Consider the following 7,718-nt stretch of genomic DNA (forward strand, 5'->3'; position numbering starts at 1 on the left):
AACAAAAAATTCACATAGAATCTTATAGTGCGTCGAACATGTTGTTATTTTATGAAGTTTATAAGCATTTATATTTTTAGAGACATTTTCAAACCAACAAACAAATGCTCAAAAAAACGCTTTGAAAGCAAAAGTCATTAACTTTCTTCATTAATCAGATTAAAACGTTCCCTAAAGACAATTGAAATGTCATTAAATCCTTCATAATCTATGATTAATAATCCTTCTTTAGGAAACTTCTTTCACTCATTTAACCTTCAAAATGGTTCGCAAACTTTATAATTAAGAGCTGCAAATGATTCACAAAACTTTTATTCCGTTGAAAAAAATGAGAGAGGAAAAACCTCTCTTTTTAATTTGTGCGAATGTTCGAGGAAGTTAATGGTCAAAATTCTTTTAAAAAGTCTCATGCAGTTTAGACAATGGTCTGAAGAACTACGTTTTTTGTAGTTAGATACCGCAACAACTATTTTATTACAAAAGTAGTAAGCAGGATGATACAATATAGACTAAAATTCATAATTTAAAAAAAGATTTGAATATTAAAAAAAAAAAACTTAAAAAATGGTTTAGAATAATAAAAATGAATTTAGTTTTGATGAATTTTATTATTTCTCGCCTTTTTGCATTTTTCTTGACAGCAAATATTTATTTTTTTATTTAATATTTTATATCCGCCGTTGAACAGTCGATCCAATCTTGGGTTTACGACTACTAATGTTCAACTCCGTAGTCTTGTCATTTTGCACCAATCCAGAAGACAGGGAAACTCCTGGACCCCCAGAAGTATTGATTTGTTATGGAAACATGGAAGACTTTGCGATTCGACAGATTTAACGTGCATCAATCACCATTTACTACGCGGGGTATCTTCGACCGGCGGGAATCGAGCCCACGAACAATTGGATATGGGTCCAGTGCTCTACCAACCAGGCTATCCCGGACAAAAAATTTTATTTTAAGAAATGCTAAGAAAGTAACTAATATTTGATTTTTTTAAGTGTTTAAAATTTAAGCTACTTAGCTATTAAAAAGGAAAAACACGCCCCTTTTGACTTCAAATAATCAAATTAATTAAGACTAACCGTGGGTGGTTTTTGAGTTTTTTTTTTCCTTTGTGTAACGTCAATGTGGATAAGTTCCATCAAAAAGGTTTCAGGAAGCTTAATTATTAATATTTACACTATCCCAGAGAGCAAAATGAGGTTTATTTTTACTCAGCAAAAACCTCTTAATATAAACCTAAAAGGGTTTTTATGCGGTTTACGTGTAAGCCTTATAATCTTGAAACGAGACTGTGACAATCTGGTCCATCAAAAAAGTTTCAGGAAGTTTAATTATTGATATTTACCACTATCCCAGATAGCAAAATAAGATTTATTTTTACTCAGCAAAAGCCTTTTAATATAAGCCTAAAAAGATTTTTATGTGGTTTACGTGTAAACCTTATAATCTTAAAACGAGACTGGGAAAATCTGGCGTATTCTACGCACATTACCCTAATACAAAATCTATAAAAACCATAAATCGAGGTTGTATTAGCGTGAAAAATCTTTGCATAAAGCTTGTCTTAAGTTGAAAACAATCTTAAATCTAGATAATTATAAGGTTTCTTATCGCAATGTCTTGTACGCTCAGGTAAAATCCGCCTTGTCATGAAATTTCAATGGACAATGCAATTTGATCCTATCGCTATGTGTGACGTCAGATAGAACGTCATTATGGACCTAAGTGACCATTTTACCTAAGTGACAATACTTTAAAAAAAAAATTAAAAACAATTTCTTAATCCTTTTAGGATGAAAGGTTTGAAACTGCAATATTTCTGCTTTATAGAAAAAAGCTTTTTAGTAACAACATTTTTCTGACAATAAAAAGAAAGTTCCGACACAAGGTTGCCGTAAGGTTATTATGGGTTGTTGTTGTTAATTTACGTCGCACTAGAGCTGCACAATGGGCTATTGGCGACGGTCTGGGAAACATCCCGGAGGATGATCCGAAGACATGCCATCACAATTTTGATCCTCTGCGGAGGGGATGGCACCCCCGCTTCGGTAGCCCGACGACCTGCGCGCGAAGTCGAGCACTTTACGGTAGTACAGTTTAACGAGGACCCATACCGCACACCCTCGGTACCTACGCAGACTGATCCAAGTGGTTACCCACCCGCACACTGACCGTAGCCAGTGATGCTTGACTGCAGTGATCTGCTGGGAACCGTGTCTTAACGATCAGTCCACTGCTGGAAGGTTATTATGGGAATGGTTTCTAATAGTAAGTTTTGTTTGTAATTTTAAACGTCGTGAGCGGTAAATCAATTTAAGAAAAATATTATAATGACTTTAATAAATCACAAGGGTTGCAATGATTTAAGTGTTATTCTGAGTTTCTTATGTTTCCATCTGAAGTCAAACGGATTTTTCATATTGAAAGATTTTTTTTTTAATGGCGGGCACTTGGGGGTTGTCCCATTGGCCATAGAAATGCCAGAACTGCTACTCTTTTCTCGTTACCCAGTGGGCCCCTGTCACGGCGGTGGGGCAGCGCCGCCCACGTCACACAGCCACAACCCGTTTATAGGGCGGGTCACATTCACACAATCACACACAAAGGGGAAAGGACATTGAACACAGGGAGAAAGAAACATCCATGCCCTGCGCAGGATTCGAACCCGCGACCAGCGGCTCCGCAGTCAAGCAATGCTAACTACTCGGCCACCAGGTCGGCATATCGAAAGATAAATAACCATATTCTAAACAGTACAATAATAATTAAAGATGACGCGTTTTTAAGTACAATGGTATGAATAAATCTGTAGTAATATACTTGAGAGCATGGTTTTCGAAATCATGTATTTACCTGTGTTTCGATTTACACTGTTTATTATCCGTAAGCTAAATGGAGTTATTAAGTTTCATCTCCTTAAGGAAACTGAAATATAAATTCTAATTCTTTACGCATTCCCCTTGTTAGGGAATAGGAGTCATATTAATATCTTTGAAATTTTTACTTCAGTTCATAAATATATAAAATAAAATTCATTTATTTTCAGAATTCTGTTACGTAATTTTAAAAATATGGTACCCACAATTTGGTAGTACGGGGATTTTTTTTAACATAGTATAATATTTAGTGATTTTATGTAAAATCTTAATTATCAGGTGATGCTATACAGCTTTAGGAGTCATAGGGATCGTAATAGGAGTCGTATACATATTAATATGACTCCTATTCCCTTGTAAGGGAATAGGAGTCATATTAATATCTTTGAAATTTTTACTTCAGTTCATAAATATAAAAAATAAAATTTATTTATTTTCAGAATTCTGTTACGTAATTTTAAAAATATGGTACCGACAATTTGGTAGTACGGTAATTTTTTTTTAACATAGTATAATATTTAATGATTTTATGTAAAATCTTAATTATCAGGTGATGCTATAAGCTTTACTGTTTCTACGCGACTGCAACCTATTTGCACTTTTTAACCCTCCTGTATCAATTGGTTAAATTAGACAATATGAAATATAAATTCAACGACTAAATATTTTAAACGATATATTATATAAATATATTTAGAATATTTTCTACATCAAGCATTATATTAGTAAGAGGGCTATTTTTTAAATAAGGGCCGTTTAAAAATAAAAACCAAATGAAAGAAAATTTTCATGATGCAAATTTATTTTTTGATTCTACATACGTTTCTCTTTTTTTCAAAACAGTTGTCAACTTTGTTTAAGCACTTATCATACCTTACAACTAGATTTAGAATACCCTCTTCAAAGTAACTTGCCGCCTGCTATGATAACCAAGAGGCAACCGTTTTTCACGTCTTCCTCATCGTTACACTAGTTGCCCCCAAAATGATGGTGCTTGAAACATCGGAAAAGATGAAAATCACTAAGCACAAAATCTGGTCTGTATTGAGGGGTGGTCCAAATCTTTCAGCCCTCGTATATTATAATAATCGGACGAAATTATTAGACGCTCTATAGTACTTTAATAATTGCATGTTTTGCACGAGTTTATAGGCCATACTTTTATACTTAAACATACACGTAATGGATTTTTATGAAAAAGATTTTTTATACACTTTCTATTTGTATTTATCTTTAGCGTATTGCATTACAGTGTCAACCAATTGATACACGGACGCAAACAAATATAAACCGGTTTGTGTCGCGTAAAACTAATAAAGCTGCGTAGTATAATCTGATTATTAAGATTTTATAAAGAATATTATAGTGTGTATAATAATTTTTCCAGGGACTGTACAGGTGAGTATTTGTTCTGAAAAGTTATATTTATAGGCAAATGTCTGACAAAACTCAAAATTTATTTGAATTATTACATCCTGGAAAAAAAGAAATGTAAATAAAAGCTGGAAATGAAAATACAGTATAGATAGAAATCCAAGGTTTCACACTCCCCCTGTAAAAAATTGCTTCTAAAAAAGTATAAAGAATAAAATATAGAATTCGTAACACTTAATGCGTTATCCTAACAAATGCATACTTAATGCATTATCCTTCTAAACAAAATCTCCATGAAAAAAATGGCGAAATCATCAATTTCGTTTCTTTTCACAAAACTTTCTAATGAATGAAAGCACGCAACCCTCTTTTGAAGTACGCCTACCGTCATAGGTAAAGAGGACAACTTTACCTGAAAATGTCATTAAGTTAAGGGCTTTGTTACTTCAAGTAGTAAACTATTCTCCATCTGAAAAAAATACAGTTTTTATGTTTCAAAGATACAAGCAGAATGACGCGAAAAACATTTTCCTCTAACGCCTAGAAAGTGGGGCTTCAAATCAAATGTTTCATAGCAAAAAATTCTCACAACCGACGCTTCTTAAGAGTATTGAACGTCTAACAGCGCCAATTACAAAATAAAATAAAACTTGTAGCCTATCATGATCAATCGAGATTATAATTAGGATAAATGAATCAAAACGCGTAACTAACTTACAGTCAAATTATTAGACACCCTATAAGATTCGATGTAAAATCTTAATTATCAGCTGATATAGCTTTACTATATCGCTTTATTTTTATGTAACTGAAACCGGTTTGTACTTGTTCACGTTAGTGTATCAATTGGTTAAATTAGGCTCTATACAGGGTGTTCCAAAATTCTCTTTACAACTTCAAAAATTCATAACTTCGAAAATAAACAAGATATTTATATTCTGTCATTTGCATGTATTACTGCAACTAATAAAGTTTTGTTTAGTACACTTCAACATGCGCACCATTGGTGGCCCTAAGCACTTCCAGTCTGTAATCAATTTCAAGCCAGGTGATGTAAAGATAATTTTGGAACACCCTGTATAATATAAATTTGACAATAGGGTTAATTAGACGATGTATTATATAAATATAGAATATTTATTATATCAGGCATTATATTAGTATATTATATTAATTAGATCCAATTATTAAATGTACTGTAGTTTTTCTAATAATGACACGATTTGCACGAGTTTATAAGCAGTACTTTTATATTTAAACACACATGTAATGGGTTTCTATTCAAGGGATTTTTTATATACTTCCTATTTGTATTTATTTTTAACGTATTGCATTACAATGTTAACCCACTGATACACGAACATAAACAAGTGCAAACCTGTTTCATCCGAGTAAAAACTATAGTATCACCTGATAATTAAGATTCTGCATGGAATCTTATAGCACGTCTAATAATATAACAAAGAACTGTACAATAATAATATAGTGATTATAGGATATGTGAAAACTTATTTAAAAAAAAATCAATTTTTTTCACCTTACAGTGCCAGTCTTGAGTTGTTAGCATAAAAACCATTTATTCGGTTAAAATTGCTTTTTAAGTGTTGTATTTTAAACTAAATATGTGGTGGTATTGTCTTTTTGGCTGTTGGTCAGAAATACAACGAACTAATCTTCCCCTATTGCAAGGTTTACCCTCCCCCCCCCAAAAAAAAGTAAAAAACTGCATGACTTCCTTCTACATCTATTATTTGAAACATTTCACCCTACGTAACATTCATAAAAGTTTTGAAGAAAAATAAATAATCAATATCGTTAATTTTTTTAGATGTTACTAATTAATCTATTTTTTAAAATTATTTCTTACGTTCGAATGCTTATAAAAGTGGCAAAGGTATTAAGGATTATTTATTGTTACTATAACAAAAGTTTATATATGAAACAAAACAAAAATAATGCAGTGAAGTTACTTTAATTTTAATTGGGTTGTTTTTGACTTTAAACAAAGTATCTTCATATAAAATCTTGCGCTGGGAATTTAATCAAGTTATATATTATGACCGAGTGCTTCAATTTTAAACAAGCTATATGAATTTTTAACCTAGTTTTAGGCGCGATATAGACATCTATTTTTAGAATATAGATATAGAATATAGATATAGAATATAGATATAGAATATAGATATAGAATATAGATATAGAATATAGATATAGAATATAGATATAGAATATAGATATAGAATATAGATATAGAATATAGATATAGAATATAGATATAGAATATAGATATAGAATATAGATATAGAATATAGATATAGAATATAGATATAGAATATAGATATAGAATATAGATATAGAATATAGATATAGAATATAGATATACCAATTGAGTAGTTTAAGTAATTTTGAACCGCGATGGCTCAGGAGATAGAGCGTTCGCCTCCCAGTGAGGTGAACAGGGTTCGAGTCCCACCGATAGCTGGTGGATACGAATTCCGCATCCGACTTGCACCGACCACAGCGCTGACGTTAAATATCCTCCGTGGTAGACGGATCTCGGAATGAAGTCCCTTTGCCGTCAGGCTAACTGTGAGAGGTTCCCGCGGTCTTCCTTTCCATGTGACAAAAATGCGGGTTAGTTCCATCAAAAAAATCCTCCGCGAAGGCAAACTTTCTCCCAATACTCGATCCAGGAGTTCCCTTGTCTTCTGGATTGGGTTCAAAATGACAAGGCTGCGGAGTTGAACATTAGAAGTCGTAAACCCAAAAATTGGGTCGGCTGTTCAACGACGTATATAATATAAAATGAAAAAAAAGTAATAGATTTTTCTTTTTCTTTCTTTCTCTTCTTTTACTAGAAATGTCCTTTTTATACAACACGGAGAATTTACTAGAATGTTTTTTTCCACGTGTACATTTTCTCTACCGACAAATACATTTTAAGAATGGGATTTTTGCTTCTCAGAGATATTTAAAAAAAAAAACAAAAAAAAATACGTAGTTTAAGTGCTGCTGCTAATTTTATTGGTTAAAAGTTTTCAATGTTCTTCAACGTTTGTTTTCAATTGAAAATTGTTGAAATACTTTAAAGTCTTTTTTAAAAAAAAGTGATTCACTGAAACTAATTAGTTGTCAGGGAATCTCGCTTAACCGAAGAATTTTAAAGAGGAACGTCGATAGTATCCTTTAACAATAGCTTCATTTTAAGAGGATGTAAATAGCTGAGCAAATGTAAAGGATGTTTTTTAGTATATTTAGAGTGTTAACAACAAAGTTATTCGAATTTTGAAAAAATGGAGTAAAATATTCGTTAAAACAAACCCCATTATCAATTCTATTTGTCTTTAATTTAAATTTAATTTTTCTTTTCTTCAAAATTAATTTTTGTAAATAAAGAAAATAATAAGAAACTCAAACATAAAAAATAATTTTAGTTCCGTTTTGGGGAGGTTCAGTTTCGTT

This window comes from Parasteatoda tepidariorum, chromosome 4 (genome assembly GCF_982258835.1).
Source record: "Parasteatoda tepidariorum strain Cologne lab strain chromosome 4, Ptep-v5.0, whole genome shotgun sequence".
Taxonomy (NCBI): Eukaryota; Metazoa; Arthropoda; class Arachnida; order Araneae; family Theridiidae; genus Parasteatoda; species Parasteatoda tepidariorum.